This window comes from Camellia sinensis, chromosome 8, assembly GCF_055761805.1.
Source record: "Camellia sinensis isolate YWXY chromosome 8, ASM5576180v1, whole genome shotgun sequence".
NCBI lineage: Eukaryota > Viridiplantae > Streptophyta > Magnoliopsida > Ericales > Theaceae > Camellia > Camellia sinensis.
In genome coordinates, this window is record NC_138968.1 from 21722764 (window position 1) to 21742790 (window position 20027).

Sequence of the window (20027 nt, forward strand, 5' to 3'; positions counted from 1 at the left end):
ATACGAATACCTCGACGTCGTCGCCGGACGTGAGGGTTGATAGGTGCTGTCTTGCGCATTGGACTTCTCTACGTGCGCGTCAGAATCTCCAACCTTATAACTTCTGGTGATCGAGATGGACGGAGTACGCTGCTGGCTCTGACTGCCTGAATGGCAGGGTTGGGTGCGCTCACTGTGGTCTCCCACTCTAGCTACACCCTTCCCTTTGACATGCCTCTTAAGATCCTCCATCTCCACCGCCATTCGCCGGATGACGTCGTCTTGGTCCCTTAGCTTGTGTTCCAGTCGTCTGGCATGCGATTCTCTCCGCTGCCGGTGACCGTCTGGACTCCGTGAATGACCAAAACTTCTTCCGCGCTTATCTCGCGCGTCTCTTGAATGTCCTCCTAGAGAAGTCTCTAGGTCCGCCATAGGTAGGATGGCGGGATGTCCTTCTCTCCGTCTGCCTGACTCCGAGGTAACTCCGTCGATGGCAGACAACGGAATCTCGTCGTTGTTCGCCATGGACGGCGATCAGATGAGCCTGGAAGACAAGGTTTTGTCTGTCAAGTTCCCACAGACGGCGCCAATTGTACGGGGAGCAGATATTCAGGCAAGCCCGTACTCCTTTCTTCCAAGCTCCTGTTTGTCCGATCGACCTGCGAGCACAACAGCGGTAAGCTACCCGACGGTGTGTAGTCGAAAAACCCCTCCAACGATCAAGTCAGCACACACACACAGGGATAGAGAGAGAGGAAAGAGTTGAGTGTTTAGTGTAAATCTCACCAAATGTTCATCTGCCTCAGCGTGTGGGGCGCAGACTCGCTAATATACCTTTTGCGTCCCAAATCTACTCCCATTAGTCTCTCGACACGTGGTGCTGCTATCCCATCTATCAGCACAAATCTAGCTGAACATCACCTAACTGCCAGCCCACACCACTGGGAGCTCGGCAGCTGGGCTGCAGCATCTCGGTTGTCAACGGCCGTGCTGCGCAGCTAGCCAGAGCGCTCCGCTCGCCAAGCTCAATGACGACCGAGCTCGGTTGCATTCCGGCTTAGCCGAGCTCGGGACAAGTCATGCTGGTTAGCCGTCGGCCTTCTTGCCGAGCTAACGCATGAACCGTGGAACCCAGTGAGGCAGCGGACATCTCGGCCGAACCTCACTTGACCGCTAGTACGACATCAATTACGCAACTATGCCATTACCGAGCAACTATGCCATTACCGAGCAAGTAGCTCGGTTTCACAGCAACTGTGCCATTACCGAGCGAAAATCCTTTCTGGATGGGCCAAGGTTGCCAGGGCCCAAATGTGTTCGGCCCACAATTTGTCCAGCCCTTACCACGGCCCAATCCAAATCATAAATCTCCCTCTCAATCCAACTAAACATATTTATATTTATTGTTGTAGTAAATTTTATATAATTTCTATTTCTACAATTTTTCCCCCCAAATGAATATAAAAGAAAATTAAATAGTTAGAATTACTTTTAATTTTATGTTACTAATTATTCTTCTAATTTAATTATTATTTTTAATATCAAAATAAATACTTATTTTACTATTTTATACTTTAATATATATCATACAAAATTATTATACGATAATTACAATTTTATAATACAATATGATTCACAAATTCTCCAAATTCTTGTTTTTAAAGGTTTTCAGGTTTAGTGTATAGTTTTCATTTGACAGGCAGTAGAATATGCACTTACGATTTGTGTAAAATGAAATTTTAGTGGTGTATTTATTTATTTATTTATTCTGAGGTAGCGTTAGTATGTTAGTATAGTCAGATTACAACTGAAGGGCCATTTATTCTTCATCAACTCGAATTCTTGACCTCTCACTCACTACACCCTAAGGTGTAACTAGTAGACCATTGGGCTACAGTCCAGTCTTTCACTGTTCGTAAAGAATTTATTTGTCATTTAACTAATTTTTCTTTTTGTAGTATAACTGATTCTCTTTTAAGTTGTATTGTGTTGTTATTTATTGCCAGACCAAAAAATTGCTGGGGATTCATCCCCTGAAGCAACAACTTGGAAAGGCACTGGCTAATCTAATCAAAAGCAAGGATTTCTTGCTCACGATGTTATCAGATGGCTTGATAAGATGTTGATAAGTTTTGCTTCTAAGTTGGATTGGGAGATTATGTGCCATAGTATCCATCTACATTCCGTCTATCATCCAATTTCTCGCTATATCCACAATTTATGTAGTACTTATGGAGATCACAGCTCATTGATGTCTTTAAGGCAAATTACATATACTCCCCTCGAGATTTAATTAAATTATAGATATCTCTTGAGGTTTGAGAAATTACAGATACTCCCCTGAAAGTTATATTTTCATAACAAATTATGGGATAATTTGTTATGAAAATATAAATCTCAGGAGTAATTTGTTATGAAAATACAAATCTTAAAAGAATATCTGTAATTTTTCAAATCTCAAGAACATGTATAATTTAGTTAAATCTCGAAGAAAGTATATATAATTTGCCCATGTCTTTAATAACAGTCCCGACGAGACAGCTTTTTTTCCGGCTGATGTTAAACCGTCAAGGGATGGTTGGTTCTCTCATCATAATTCAACCGACTCTTTTCCAATATTCTTTTGGCGCCCATTCTAGTCCTCCTCGATTAAAAGTAGTGTTTGACAAGTTATAATAATTATCGGCCTCTATTTTCTTAATAATTTATAAAGTTCTACACAAATTTAAATTTATATAGATTATTTAACAAATGTTTCTTTTCTTTATATTTTTCATGATAAATTGAAATAATTCATAAATTCAATACCAATTTTACGTTTCATATTTTTCTCATTAATTCTTTCAATAGTATTAGAATTTTTCTTAATACAAAATTGTTTTTTTTTTTCTTCTTATTTTCTCGTGCATAATTTTATATTAAATACTAATTTTATATTATTCTGTACTAGTGAAAATTTGTGTCATGCATGGAATGTGAAAAAAATAATAAAATATATTTATATGAAATAATATAAATAGTTAGATTTTTGTATGTAAATTATAAAAATAAAAAATATATATATTCAAACTTACAATTTAAGTTTTACAATGTTATCACAATTTATATAATTTTTAATTTCTCACAAATTTAATTATGTAACTTTCAACTCTCTTGTTAAAGTTGTAAATTTGGACGAGTTGAACCTAACCAACTCAAGTCAAATCTATAAATTTTTAAAGATTGTGCAACATAATTTTTAATTCAATAAGAACCTATGTAAAATTAAAAAATTCGAATAAATTTAAATAGATTTGGACAGAGACACCAAATAACTTGAATAATCAAAACAAAATTATATATAAATATATAAAATTATTTGCTAATTTTTTTTTAATAATAAATAATATTAATGAACAAAAGCAAATATACCTCTTAAAAAAGATCATCGAATAAGTCGATATTAAAAAAATTATATTTTATAATGGCATAGAATAATCTAAAAATAATTTTTAAAAAATTATAATAAAATATTTAAATATAATAAAATTAAATTTCTACAAAATAAAAGTATCTGTATAAAAATAAACAAATAAAAAAGATAAAAAAAAATTTGGAATGGTATTCTTATTTGATCTGAAAATAATTATAGATGACTAATAAATTATCACCTATAACTCTATTTTTTAAAATAAAAAATGATATTTCACAAACCATCACTTTTATTAAAAACAAATAGCATTTATTTCTATTTATTTTAGCAAAACTCACTTTTAGTAATTTGAGCCAATTTTTTTTATTAATTTTAATTTGTTTAATAGGCAACTGAGAATCAAAAAATAAATAAATAAAATTAACAGGAACTACCGTGTTTCTCAAGTGTTAAAAAAGTTTAGATGAATAATAAGAAAAATGTTTGAGACTTACAAAAAAAACACTCACAATTGTATTTACAATGATGTGATATTATATATGTTAGCTCTTGATTTGCTGTACACTCAATGATATGGGGCCCAACTCCATTGTTATATCATTGTGGATGAAAGTGTAGATTTGTAGCATTGTTGAAATAATAAATTATCACATGTAATTCTCATTTTTTTTTATTATATAAAATAAATAAATTTCACCAACTATCACTTTTAACAAAAGTCACTTTTTAACTATTTAAGCCAAAAAAATTAATTTTTTTTTATTTTAATTTGTTTAATTGGCAATTGAGATAAACAAAAATTAATAGAATCCATTATGTTTGAAAAAGTCATTCAGTGTGTTTGGTTTTTTTTTTCTTTTTTTTTTTCCAGTTTTTTGAAAATTAAGTTTTTTTATTTTTTGTGTTTTTTTGTTTTTAGTGAATATTTTAAAAATTTTAACTATTTTTTTTACTTTTTTAGATGTGCCTTACTTAGATGTATCTAAATAGTAAATTATTTGTGAAAAAATATTTTAAAAATTTAATAAATATACAAAAATATGAAAACTGTACTTATTGAATTTTCTTTTTCTTTTTCTTTTTTTTGTATTTTTGGCATTTAGTAAGTTTTTTTTAAAAAAAAAAATTCACAAATATTATACTTTCTATGTGTATTTATGTTAGGTGTGTCTAAAAATTAAAAAAATTGCATAAAATATTTAAAAAATTCAATGAAAACAAAAAAAAAAAATACAAAAAACGAAAAAGTTGAATTTTCTGAAAAGTGAATTCTGAAAACTGGAAACAAACACAGTGATTCATTTTCTTAATTTTTTTGTATTTTGTTAAAAAAAAATGTTTGTATTAAAAAAAATTATTGTTTAAGTCCTTGTAGTTTAGAATGACATAATTTTTTTATTTATAAAATTTAAAACAAAAAATAAAAATATAAACTTTTAATAATGATTAGTAATTTGAATACGCGTATTTAATAACATATTATGTTTAGACCAATAATATTATGACACATCATTACGACATATGTGAATATTGATCTCATTCTAATTGTAGTAACATAATTTTTAAAAAAAATTAAAAATTATTTTATAATTTAATAAAAGATACATAAATTAAGGAATGAATATTGATCTTATCCTGGTAACATAATTTAAGGAAGAATCTAAATTAAAAATTTTATTTTAAGAATATAAAATTAATTTATAAACCAATTTTATTGTGATACATATTAAAAAAAAATTAAACAAAATAAAAAAAATAAAAATGAATTGCTACTTTAAGCTTTAATGGATAACAGCCCTGTTTGGTAGAGCTGTGGGAAAGTGCTTATAGCTTATGCCTAAACAGCTTATAGCTTATAACTTTCAGCTTAAGCTGATTTCCAGCTTATTCTTAAAGCATCTCCTGCCCCACTCAAAGAATAAGCTGATTTCTGACTTCCACAAAGCTATAAGCTATAAGCTATAAGTTAAACCAAACACATCAAAATAGCTTAAATTAAGCTGAAAGCTGAAATAAGCTGTAAATAATTTCTGCCAAACAGGCACAACAACGTTTTCCAATTATAATAGTACATAGATTTTGTATGAGGTTTTAAAAATCTTTATAATATCTCTTTTTAAAAACACTCTTTTGTAAAATATATAAACAATTTCAATGTCACTCACATTGCTCCTAAATACAAAAATTATGAATTAATTATAATAATTTTAAATTTGTATTTAAAACTTATAAATCATGGGATAGATCATTATAATTTTAAATTTATATTGTGTCAATTTTAAATTTAAATTAATAGATTACTTTCCATATTTAGTGACCCTCAAATTTAAATTTTGAAATGGATTAGTATACTTTTTATTTTTTTTAGTTTTGATATACTTTTCATTTGAAAGTTATAAGTCACGGGGATATTAATTTTTATTTATTTATTTATTTTTGCTTGAATAAAAGCTAGCCAATAGAATTTTTTTTTAATTTTTAAAAATCAAAAAATTATGAAATTTAGATTGAGAATGAGAACTTGGAGCTCCCACAAGGTTTGTGGGTTAGAAACTCTCTTTTCCTTGTATAGATTATAGATTTGCCGTTTAAATTTTATAATGGTTCTATATATGAAATTATATTTTTTTTCTACATTATTTTATAAAATCACAACTCACAGGGAGAAAAACCTACACAATAATGATATTCTTAAGGAACCTCTAAGATTTGGATTTACTGCTTAAGTTATTTTTTCAATTTTTAAACAGTGAGTCTTTTATATTCTGATATCATATTATATATGATTAATCACTTCACATACTGAGATGTAACTATCGTTTGGATGTTTTCATTATTTTTTCTTTTTAGGTTTAGATGTTGTTATGTAATTATTTCTTGATTAGTAGTCGTTTATTTTTTTTTTATATAGCCGATATTTTAATTTAATTAAGAGTGTTTATTTTATAATCTTATAATGGGTGAATTACACTAACGGTCCTTATAATTTGGGTTTGTGTCACTTTGGTCTCTAACTTTTTAGTTGTGACACATTTGATCCTGAATTTTGAATTTTATTCCAAATAAGGACAATTGAAAATACTACTAGATTTTTCAAGGGCAAATTCGTCAATTTGATAAAATATAAATTAATTTGACAAAAATAAATTTCAAAAATTTATTTTTGAATTTTTAAAAATTATTTCTACCTGCTAAAGATAAAATTATATAAAATTGATAAATCGTTTAGACATTTATTTATTTTTACCAAATTAATTTTTATTATATATTTGGATGATGATCATGTAAAATTAATTTTAAAAAATTAATCATGTAATTTTTATTAATTTTTATCAATTTACATAATTTTATCCTTGGTGGGTAGAAATAATTTTTAAAAATTTTAAAATATTTTTTTGACATTTATTTTTGTCAAATTAGTTTATATTTTATCAAATTGACGATTTTGCCCTTGAAATTAAGCAATGGTATGTTCAATTATCCTTATTTGAAACAAGATTCAAAATTCAGGGTCAAATGTATCACAACTGAAAAGTCAAGAACTAAAGTGACACGAGGCCCAAACTATAGGGACTATTAGTGTTATTTGCCCTATTATATATATATATATATATATATATCATATAAAATGATTATATGATAATTCAACTACAACATATTTACATTTAATTTTTTTTTATATAAATTTTATATAATTTCTATTTTTATATATTTTTATTTTCTAAATGAATATAAAAGTTAGAATTACTTTTAATTTTATGTTACTAATTCTTCTTTTAATTTAACTATTATTTTTAATATCAAAATGAGTATTTATTTTACTATTTTATAATTTAATATATATCATACAAAATTATTATATGATAATTGCACTTTTATAATACAATAGAACAAAAATTATCAAAATACACAAATAATTTAACTAAAATTGATAAATATAAGTTTTTAAGTAACTATTTATAGAATGATAGTGCCAATATTATCAAAATAAATAATTAAAATCATACTTTAATTTTAATTTTTAATTAAAATTAAATTGTTCTTTTATAACACACATTGTACTATCCAACATCTGTTTTAAAAAAATAGCACATGCATTTCACGGGTCAACTGTTAGTAGAACTTTACAACCAAGAAAATTTCAATATTATTTATTAAAAAAAATGCCATTACATTTCAAACCACATACAAGTTAACCAACACAAAATAAGTTGTATGACAACTTTGCTCTTAAAATAGACCATTTGCAAAGGAAATATCTTCGATTGTCCTTATTTAGAACAATATTCAAAATTCACAGTCCAATATATCATAATTGAAAAGTTATAGATCAAATTAAGCCTCAAATTACATGAACTGTTAATATAATTCGCCCTATTATTTTTAGTAAATTATACTCACATCAAAAAATGAGATCCATGGTGGGTCTCACAAAATACCTTTCTGTTCAGATTATGGACGATAGGGAAGGTTAATCCTTAGAAAGAATATATTTAATTCTTTTTTTGACATAATTATATTGATATTTTTTAAAATTTACATATTAGGTCGTTTTTTACCAATAACTTGTTAGTTCTGTAAAGGAAAAAAAAGTTGTTATTTTTTGTTTCTACTAAAATTTATATTTGTCTTTATTTTTTTTTCATTATCTACACACCATCTATATTTTTCAGTCACTTTTAATATTATTAAAAAGAATCAATATAATTATATTACAATTATATTATTAAAAAGAAATCAATACAATTATATTACAACTATATTTTTTTCCTGAATTTCAAGGAGGTGAGTGTGATTTACCTTTTTTTTGGGTTAATTACTTTTTTTAAGTCCTAAAATATGACATTTGTGTCAACTTAGTAATGTGCAGAATTGTATTTCTGTTTGATCCCTCAACCTTACTTTTTGACGCTCTTTAAGTCAGTACTAAATGTAAAAATTAAATTAAAAAATGACAATTTTAGATTTCAAAGCATGTGATCTATCATTTGGATCCCTAATATTTAAACATTGTTTTTTTATATTGATAATTAAATTGACACAATATTTAAACATTAAAAATTAAAATGACATGGATTGAAAAACTAGAAGTATAGTATAGCGATCCCGGTTTTTCCTTCCTTTGTATATTGTATTCTGGACTTGGTTCCGTGGACTTGTTTTTGTATCATTATCAATTCTAGTCTTTCCTCTTTGTATTTGAATCTTGGGTTGTGATGGGCAGGTTTGAAACAGGTGGGTTGCACTTTGAAACCAAAAGGTGATGTCCAGATTTTGTCCTTCACGCTCGAGCGGAAGTTTTAACGCTCGAGCGGGATCTTCGTTGTTGCTTCTCCGCTCGAGCGGGAGTTTTGACGCTCGAGCGTGATTTTCCATCTCTCAGTACTTTGCTCTGCAGTTCGTCCGCTCCAGCGGTAGTTCTGTTTCGCTCGAGTGTGATCCCTTGATTTTGTTCCTCCGCTGGAGCGGAGAGTTTGACGCTCGAGCGGATACTATCGCCTGCAAAACTTCTGGAAGTGTGTAATCGACGCTCGAGCGTTTCTTTTCACGCTCGAGCGTGAGTCTGTGTCTGACGCTCGAGCGGGCACGCTCGAGCGGGGTTTTCCACACTCGAGCGGGGAATCGACTACATTAGTCCGTGATTTCACTTTTTGGATCACTTTTTGACCTACTTCTTTTCCCTAACTCTTTAAAAACCGCCACTTGAGAGTTTCTCTCTCTACTCTCACCTTCTCTCTAAGATTTGATCTATTCCTTGTGGTCTTCTACCCTAGTGCCTTTGGAAGAAAGGTAGAGCTTCGCGAGAGCTTTCTTTTAATCTAAAAAAGAGAGGGTTTGGGGCACTTTCGACTTTCGTCATCTTCTCCATTTGAGTTCTTCTCTTTAAGGTAGGGATTTCCTACTCTATCTTATAAGTTTTGTTCTAAGTTGTGGTATTTTGATATGTTGGGGATACTTTGATAATTTTGGGAAAAAACCCTAGTTGTATTAATAAATTAATTTGTATAATTAATTTAAGGAAATTGAGGAAATTGGTTAAATGCATGAAATTGAGGAATTCATTGATTAAATGGTGTAGTTGGATAATTAAAATCACTCGCCTATTGAATTGTTGATATATTTATTTCCAGTCTAGAAATAACTGTTTTGGGCTATCGGTGGAGGATAGTCGTGTTTGTTGTAGACATTGCATGTGGATTAGGGAAAATTGAAACTAATCAATTTGTTTAAGTCATAAAGTTAGACTATTGAATTAATACATAAATTACATGTATTGATTGAGCATTGCATATGCATATTGTTTGGGAGGAGATAGGGGATGGACTCCATTAGCATTACTATTATGTGTGCTTATTATATTGAAGTGTTTTTACATGTTATTGATACAGCACTAAAATGTGTATCAAATGAGAAGTATGAAGTGTTTTGATATGAGCCTGAGTCTCATTTGTGTTGTTGATATTGGAAGTAATGTGAATATGTTATATAGTTCACTGTTGTAAGTTTGGCCAGGTTCTGAGCCATATTGAAAATAATGGGAATTGAAACATGCCATAAACATTAGTGTCATGAGACGGTATTAAGTTATAGTTGATTATCTTGGTTAACCATCTATTGAATGCTATAGCTTTATTCAATGCTTATATTTGGTTTAGTATTTTTCTACTAGGCTGTGGCTCACCCTTTATGGGAACATCATTTTCAGGTTCAGGTGATAAGCTACCTCCAAGGACTTAGCTTGGAAGGAATTGGAGTTGAAGACTCTGTTTAGTTTAGTTGTTATTTATTTATTTGATATTACATATAAACATTCAAGCCTAGGGCTTTACTTGTATTTGAGTTAGAACTCATATTCTGTGTCCAAGTGTTGGCTTGGAAAGATGTTAGCCCGTAGGGCATTTAATTTGATGTTACATGTAACGCTTTGATTTAGTAATACTCTGATGAATGAATTAATGAATTGTTTTCTTTAAATATTGCATGTCAATGATATATATATATAATGGGTTTATTTTGAGGGCGTTACATATAGTTCTTTTATTAATGGCATTACAATACAAATCAAAACATTAGATCCAATTTTTAAGTCCAATGATATGTTAATCAATTAAGCTATTTAGAATAACACTCTCGCTCATATCCTCTCTAATCATTAATAAATCATGTCACTTACATATTATTGGGTTTAGAAAATAGGTCTAAAAAATGGGTTTAGAAAGTGAATTTGTATATCATTTTTTTTCTTTTAATTGAATTTTGACATACACTCTTGACTTTAAGTGTATCTACATTATAAGACCAAATGGTAACACTTTTTATATATTGAAAATTAAATTGACCCACATTAAATATTGAAAATCAAAATGATACAATTGCAAATTTGGAAACTAAAAAGTTAATTAATTATCTTTTTGTTAGTAAAATGATTCACAAACACACTGCCTATAAAATATATATAAATTTAAAATGATATACATTTTGTCAGGTTTGATTTTTTAAATTTATTTTATGAAGAAAAAAAATATAAATTAGTTTGACAAAAATAAATATCATATTTTTACTTAAAAATTCAAAAATTATTTTTACCGCTAAAAGATAAAATCATATGAAAATTATAAGCGTTTGTTTTTATTTTTATCAAACTAATTTTTAGTTTTTTTTAAGGAAAAAAAAATTGGATGATAACAATGAAATTTGTTTCATTATACATTTATACGTTGTTGATCTCTCGTTAGTTCAATCCTTTTTTTCCTTTTTTTTAATTTTTAATTTTTTTTTGTTTTTTGAATAGATGAAAACAAACAGGAAACACAACCAAACAAAATAAAATGAACTGCTTTGTTTGTTGCTATAGGACTCCAAGAAAAGTTCAAATGCACAACTAGCTGTTTGATATAAAAAATGATAGCGCCACAGTCCCATGGAGGATCAGTTTCAGATACACTCAGATGAATAACAGACTTGTTGTCTCCTTCAATTTTCCACCTCCGAAAGGTTGCAAACTAGAGCTAATTGAAAAGCTAACCAACAAGCGAAGGCCTTACCTTGGAAAGAAGAAGAACACACAATCTTTTTTACCAAACCATCCAATGGCCTCCCTTTCGAATCTTGAAGAATTACTACAATTGAAGCAAGATTAGAATTCTTCAAGATTAGAGCCCTTTTGAATAGCCACATCACAATTTATCTTAAACTTTTGAGGTTGCCATTTATCTTCCCTTTGATGGTTACATCTTGAGCTGTGACATTGACTTGCCCCATTCGAGTTGGCACTCAAATCGAATTCCTTTTTAGCCATTCCTGCTCGATACAACGTCGAGATTGGATTAACTGGTTTCTGAGAGAAAAAAAAACTCATTGTGTCCTTTCCAAACAAACAAACCAATCCAGGCAATTAAGCTGAAAAAAAAAATTGCACTCCTTGTTTTCATTGAAATATTCCATCATCTCACAAGACCACTTCAAAATTGATAGTGTCGCTGACATAGAAACTCGATAACCAAACTTACTCCCAAACCACACCGTTCGAACCTAATCACACTTGAATAACATATGCTCTACATATTCTACGTTCTTGTGACAAATAAGGGAAAGACCTGACATAGGGTATTTTCATTTGAGCAGATTTTCCTTTGTAGCCAGCACATTCTTACACACTCTCCACTAGAAATGATGGATTTTTGGAGGGACATTTAAGGACCAAATGAATCTCCATAAATTCTTAGGAAGCTGGAAAGATGAAGATTGTCTCTAAGCTAACTCTCTTTCTTTACACGATAACCCGACTTCACCGAATAAGAGCCCTTAGACTCAAACTACCAAACCAAAAAATCTCATTGTCCTCTTCTGAAATTGGTAATAGTACGAATAGCTTCGACTTCCTTCACTGAAACTATGCTGTTAGGGGACTCAACCTTCCAACTCGTGTACCAGATCAATCACATCCACTACTATGTTTACCCCATAATTAATTGGTTTTGGAGAAAAGAGTTTAAACCCAGGAATAGATGGAATCCACTTGTCGTCCCAAAACAAAATTGAGGCCGCATGCATTGTTGACCTTGCCATTTGACTCCTTGTAACAAAATACTCCTTCCATGAATAATACTAGACCACGCCTAGGAAGCTCGCCTTCCTCTAGAAGCATTAACAAAATCCGAATAGAGAAAATAGATGTCTTTCAACATCCTAGCACAATATGACTTAGGAAACTTCATCAACCTCCATCCTTGGCAAGGTAGAAGGGCCAAATTAAACGCGTTAAAATCTCTAAATCCCAAGCCTTCATGGAATTTGGATAAAGGCAATGCCCCCAACTCACCCAATGAATTCCTTTCCCTTTCGAGTCTCCTTCCTACTAAAATTTACTAATAATGAATTTAGTTTATTGCAAAATTTCTTGGGAAAAGCAAAACTGTCACGATCCAAACCCGCCCCTATGGGTTTAGCGTCGTAACTGGTCAGTAATCCGTGATTACCGAAAGCCTGTTCAACAATAATGACAATATTACAATATAAAGGGGCTGGCGGAAGCCATTCAATAATAATATATATCGTCCAATGAGCTATGAGGACCTGTATGAAAATAAACTTTTATGCACATAGCCATATTCATAACCACCTATACCCCAAATACAAATACAAGACAAAACACAATGTAGGGAATTAAATCCCATTATCGAAAACAGTTAACAAAACCCAATAAACATTTTTATCTCATAGACATAAACATAATGTCAAAAGGGTAAATTTGAATCACCCAATAAGCCCTGATATGCAATGGTTCGGAACCTCGCAGTGAGGCACAATAGTTGGCTTAACAAAAACAAGTTTCCGGTCGACACCGCCACTACAACAAAAAGCATTTTTGGCGACGTTTTTTAGCAACCAAATTGAATTAGTCGCCAATTGTATATTTTTGGCGACAATATACTTGTTGGTCGCCAAAAAATAAACTATTGGCGACCAATATCTCAATTGGTCGCTAAAAACGTTTGGCTCCAACTTAAATTTTTGCGCGGGAGCACTAAAAATGTTTTCGCGACCAAATTAACATATAGCGACGAAATTTTTGGTTGCTAATTGTAATTTTTTGGCGATAGAATTAAAATATTCGCGGAACGATATTTATGGCAACCTAATAATTTTCGTCGCCAATAAATTAAGGGTCAAAACGATATCGTTTTGAATCTGTTTTTTTATTTTTATTTTTTATATTCAACAGTTGACAGGCCCTTTTAGGTGAATAAACAAGGATTGACCTAATATTTTTCTCATTCTCTCACTTCACAACCTCAAGCGGCACAACAGAAGACACACAGAGGTATGTCTTCTCTTCTTCTTCGTCTCTCTCTCCCTCTCCCTCTCCCTCTCACTCTTACTCTCTCACACTGCCTCATCTTCCTCTTTTTCTTGTTTGTCTTCAATTCGATTCTCTTGTTCGGCATGGCAGAACACAACACAACACTGATATTGGGACTGATATTCTGATTTTGGGACTATTTTTGGGATTGATATTATGATATTCCAATCGGGTATGTCTCGCTCGAGCAATTCCCACAATAAATATCAGATTTTCCTCACTTGGAGATCTCTCACGTGCATACACACACTGAATGTATATATATATATATATATATATATAAATTATTTAATTCGTGTTTTTGTGTTTTATCGATCTATGGGTTGATTTTGATTGCTCATATCGACATGGGTTTATTGAAAATTTTAATGGGTTTCGTGTGAATGCATTGATTATTGAATTTTCGTTTCTGGGTTTGTTTTGTTTTCCCACTTTTGTTCTGGGATGATTGAATTCCTTTGTTTTGATGCAGTAAACTTGATCAATTTTTATTGATTTTTGGGACTGATATTCTAATTTTGGGACTGATTTTCGAACTGATATGTGGTGAAGAGCTTCTCCAATAATAATTGTAATCATTTCATTGTTTGTTTGTTGTTGTTGTTGTTGTTTTAATTGGTTCAAGCATCAATAAATAAACATATATAACATGTTTTGAGAAGTGCTCAATTTTCTACACTGACCAAGTTGAAGCCTAGAGCTAAACATCTGGAGTACATTTTTTTTCTTCTATCTTTTAATTGGTTACACTTATTGATTGCATGAAATTTTATCACTTCCAGAAGAAAATTATTTGGTGCAACAGTTCTACAAATTTAGAAGAAGAAAAAAAAATGTGGCTGTTGTTCTGGTCTATGCTGCAGTTCTACACTTAGAAGAAGAAATAATGTGGCTACAGTTCTACACTAATTGATTTTTTTTTTCCTGCTCTAAGCAAAAACAGAAATAGAACCTTCGAGAATATGTTATGGTTGCCACTAAATTTGTTCCACCTTGGCTTGGTGATTCCATTTACTATTGATCATCATGACGAAGTGTTTATTCTATGAAACATCAGTTTCTTGGCATTTGGGAATATCCTGTTATGCATTTGTTCTTGGGGACTATTTCTGCATGAGATAAGTGTGTTGATCAATCACAAACGTGTTAGCCTGCATGGACAATGACAGTGATCGTTAAAAAGTTTGAAATTTTTATCATGAAAAATTAAATCAAATTAAAGATAATTAGTGTAAAGAAGATATTTAAGCTTATTTTAACATCTGATTCTCTAGCATTATTTTGGTTTTGATCAGGTCATGAACACATAACTGAGATTGGCATCTACTATCCCCTCTTCCCCCTCCCCCCCCCCATACACAGAGACCATTAGATCAGTTAATATTATTTTCAAATAGCCTATGTAAGAGCAAAATATAAACAATAGGCTATGTTAGATTTATCAGTGACAATTATATGCACCTTTTGGAAGTGATATTGGTTGTTGAACTCAAATGATGAATGTCTAACTTTCTAATTGTCACACCTGAGTTAGTTTAGCCATAGCTTTGATCTGTATTGAGTTTTTCAGATAATATGAGGCTAGAAATATATAACTAAGCTCTGTTTCAATTTTTTTTTATTTACTTTGTTTGGCAATGGCTTAAATAGCATTGTTTTTTAGCCAAAAAAGTTGTGTCCGTTTGGGAATTAAGTTTTAAAGATACTAAAAAAGCATTTGCCAAACTCAACCTGAAAGAATAGCCTGAAGAATGAATGACTTTTTCATATTTTATAGTTCTACACTTACTGATTTTTTTTTCCTGCTCTGTGCTGCTACAGTTTTACTCTTATTGATTTTTTTTTTCTTTTCTGTTCTGTGCTGCTGCAGTTCTACACTTGTTTTTTTTTTTCCAGCCCTATGCTGCTGCTATTCTGGCTATTTTGGGGTTGTTTTTGGGCTATTTCGGTGATGTTTTTGCTGCTGTTTTCGGTCTATTTTTGCTGCATTCTGAAGCTTTTTGACATAAAAGTATGGATTCCGTTTTAAAAAAGAATAGAAAAAAGGAAAATGAAATAGAAAAGAATCGGTTTAGTTGATTCATTTTTTCTCCCCATTCAAGTGTTGTTTGTGGATTGATTCTTTTTTTTCTGTGTTCTTTTTTTTCTTTTTTCTTTTTTTTTTCTCTCTTTGGATGGATTTTCTGGAGTTGCAATGCTTGGAGCTGTAGTTTGCTGATGTACTAATTCCATACATGGCACATCCATGTTTCAATCTGAATTTTAGAGATCTATTGAACATGCACTGGCTTTTCCTCTTCTTTCTTGGAGTTTGGTCTAATGTCATTTATTTACTTGCTGATAAATTTGTGAGCTAGGATATATTAGGATCCATGTATTAAGCTAAATTAACTTATTTTGTCACTGTAGCAATTGGTAACAATTCTCTCTCTCTCTCTCTCTACTTGATATATGAAAATTGTTAATGATATCATCATTTTTTTAATATTATGCTTGTAATCTTCTCTCTCTCTCTCTATGAAAGTGTATATTAATTCAAGTTTAATTGTTTTTCAAAGCTCTAGTTTGTCCTTGACCTCAGCACCATTAGGTGATTGAGTTGAATTTGAATTTCTTAAATCTTTAACCTCAGCTCGTTTAGGTAATTGAATTGAATTCAAATTTCTCAAATCTTTGACAAGCTGTACATGATTTATTACTGTTGAATCTACTCCATGCTTGTCATATCCTGCTAAAAACGGGGCCATTAGTAGAGGCATATAACAAAATTAATTAAAAAATGTTCACCAGGGCATCACTATCTGCAAATTCCCTGTTTGTAAATGATGAACATGACGGTTTTTGTGAAATCTTGTTTTCATTTGACGAAAATTGAAATTAATAACTTGGTATGTGTTATTTTATTGGAAAAATCACTGGTAACATTTGATAGTTGCATTCATACAGGAGAACGCATGGGTTGTGTTGTTGAAGTTATGACACAATTACAATTAGCATATGGTATGAATTAAATTTTGTTGTAACTCAACATTATATTTATGCTCCAAACACAGTCTTAGGTTTGCACATTATAGGATTTGCCTTTTATTTATTTATTTATTTGTGTATGTTTTTGTTGTTCTGAGATGTGACACTAAATGCCCAACTATTGAGAGAATTTTGAGGCCAACATTCTGATTTTGTTTTAGGTTTTGCATACAAGGACAGCATGGTCCCAGTTTTGGGTGATTGTCCAGAGAGTATCTAATGATTCAGTTTTTATTCTATTCTATTCTATTTTATGTTCTGAAGTACAGTAGTAAGTAGTAATAAAAAATCAAAACCACTTTTGACACTTGGTTCTTGGGGTTCCAGTTTTGAGGAACTAGAAACTACAAGTCATGGACCTAGTAAAAAGTGTTTGACATGGTTACTATTTGTCTAATAATAAGTTTATCAAAAATGCTATAATTATCACATTTATACATCATAAATTTTTTATTATCTAATGTCTCACTGTTACATTGATAGTTGGCATTAATTGTTATTGTAAGTTTATTAGTACATAAATAAATCTCCCCTCCTAAAAATTAGATTACATATAAAACATATATGTAATGTGAAGGCCATTGAAATTGCAGCCCAGAACTGGTAGCACAAGAGCAAGCTAAAATGATTGAAATGCAAAACAAAATTTGTGAAGAGATTAAGAAGTTTATGAGGATGCGCAAGGATCGGGCAGGCATGGAGGTTGATGAAGATGATTATCAATCAGAGGAATCTTATTGACAAACACTTTTGTAAGTATATTTTTCATAATTTAATTTTCAAATCGCGTCAAGCATTTAACTTTATATGTCTTGTTGTGTTGAATAAAAGTGCCAAAATTGTAAAACGGAAGCCTTAAAATTAGAAGGAAAATTGAAAACACAAGACTTAAAGGGCCTATTTGGGGGGCGAAATTGCGAAATGACTACCGAAACTATCGAAACTTGACACGGGCAGCTTGCTAAAGCGTAAATAGTCTTGTATTAACAAACGAGACCTCGATTGGATTTCCGGTTAGAAAATTAGAAGCAAAATTGTAAAACATAAGACTTAAAAGGCCCGGTCGGGGGACAAAATTGCAAAATGTCTATCGAAACTGCCAAAACTTGGCACGGGCAGCTTGCTCAAGCCTAAATAGACTTGTAGGAACAAGCGGGACCTCGATTGGATTTTCGATTAGAAAATTAGAAGGAAAATTATAAAACACAAGACTTAAAATGCCCATTTGGAGGCCGAAAATTGCGAAATGACTACCGAAACCACCGAAACTTGGCACAGACAGCTTGTTCAAGCCTAAATAAACTTGTAGGAACACACGGGACCTCGATTGGATCTCCGGTTAGAAAATTAGAAGAAAAATTGTAAAACACAAGACTTAAAATGCCCGTTCGGGGGCCGAAATTACGAAATGACCACCGAAACCACCGAAACTTGGCACGGATAGCTTGTTCAAGCCTAAATAGAATTGTAGGAACAAACGGGACCTTGATTGGATCTCCGGTTAGAAAATTAAAAGGAAAATTGTAAAACACAAGACTTAAAATGCCCGTTCAGGGGCCAAAATTACGAAATGACCATCGAAACCATCGAAACTTGGCACGGACAGCTTGTTCAAGCCTAAATTGACTTGTAGAAACAAACAGGACCTCGATTGGATCTCCGGTTAGAAAATTAGAAGGAAAATTGTAAAACACAAGACTTAAAAGGCCTGTTCGGGGGCTGAAATTGCGAAATGACTACCGAAACTTGGCATGGACAGCTTGTTCAAACCTAAACAGACTTGTAGGAACAAACGGGACCTCGATTGAATCTCCGGTTAGAAAATTAGAAGGAAAATTGTAAAACACAAGACTTAAAATGCCCGTTCGGGAGTCAAAATTGTGAAATGGCCACCGAAGCCACTGAAACTTTGCACGGACAGCTTGTTTAAGCCTAAATAGACTTGTAGGAACAAACGGGACCTCGATTGCATTTCTGGTTAAAAAATTAGAAGGAAAAATGTAAAACATAAGACTTAAAAGGCTCGTTCGGGGGGCCGAAATTTTGAAATGACCACCGAAACCACCAAAACTTGGCACAGACAGCTTTTTTAAGTCTAAATAGACTTGTAGGAACAAACGGGACCTCTATTGGATCTCTGGTTAGAAAATTAGAAGGAAAATTGTAAAACACAAGACTTAAAAGGCCCGTTCGAGGGCTGAAATTGCGAAATGACCACTGAAACCATCAAAACTTGGCACGGACAGCTTGTTCAAACCTAAATAGACTCGTAGGAATAAACGGGACCTCGATTGGATTTCTGGTTAGAAAATTACAAGAAAAAATGTAAAGCACAAGACTTAAAATGCCCATTCGGGGGCCGAAATTGCAAAATGACCACAGAAACTTCCGAAACTTGGCACGGGCAACTTGTTCAAGCCTAAATAGGCTTGTATGAGCAAACTTGTATGAGTAAACAGCACCCGATTGGACTTCTCGTTACAAAATTAAAATCAAAATTGTGAAATTCATATCAAGGTTTTTTTTTTTTGTCAATCTAATATTGTTTTTTCTTTTTTCATGTGACAGATTGGCAATGGTGGAAAACAGTTTGGGCTGTATCAGAAGATTTTATTTTGTGTTTTTGGAAATATTTTGACATAGGATTTTGGTAAATAATTTATGGATTAAATGTTTAGCATCAAAATATTTGGTTGTGTTTTTGAAAATATTTTGACATAGGATTTAGTAATGTATTTATGGGTTTGATGTTAGTAGTTTGTAAGTACTTTGGTATGTATGTTTTAGATTGTCAGAGAATTATAATTATGTTTATTGGGATTTTTCGTAGCTATTAATTTTGAATTAGTATGAATGTCTTGCACAGGTATATTATTATTTACATTACATTTGTGTATATATTGTGCACAGGAAAACAGGTGTTTTGGATTATTTTGAACAGGAAAATTATTAAAATCAAAATTTGTGTAGTGAATTTTTAGTGACATGTGGTATTTTGGTTGTTGTTAATATATTTGGCGACAAATTATTGTTTTTGTCGCTAAAAGTTAGTGGTTATTCCAAAAACTTTTAGCAACCAAAACTTACTCGTCGCTAAAAACGTGATTTTTAGCGACCAAATTAATTTTGTCGTTAAATAGTACATTTGGCGACGCATTTATTTGTCGCTAAAACTACATAACCTATCCAAATTTTAACCTTTTAGCGACAAATTGTAATTTTATAGTGACAAAATATATGATTTTT

The 20027-nt window shown here is 31.4% G+C and overlaps 1 long non-coding RNA gene across 1 annotated transcript; it reads left to right on the forward strand.

Annotated features, from left to right (window-relative positions):
- Positions 1-13639: 13639 nt before the first annotated feature.
- Positions 13640-19644, forward strand: LOC114270098 (uncharacterized). The gene is made up of 4 exons (XR_014337441.1): positions 13640-13715; positions 13845-13926; positions 17375-17533; positions 19350-19644. It is a non-coding gene; the product is annotated as an uncharacterized LOC114270098 (long non-coding RNA).
- The last annotated feature ends 383 nt before the right edge of the window (positions 19645-20027 follow it).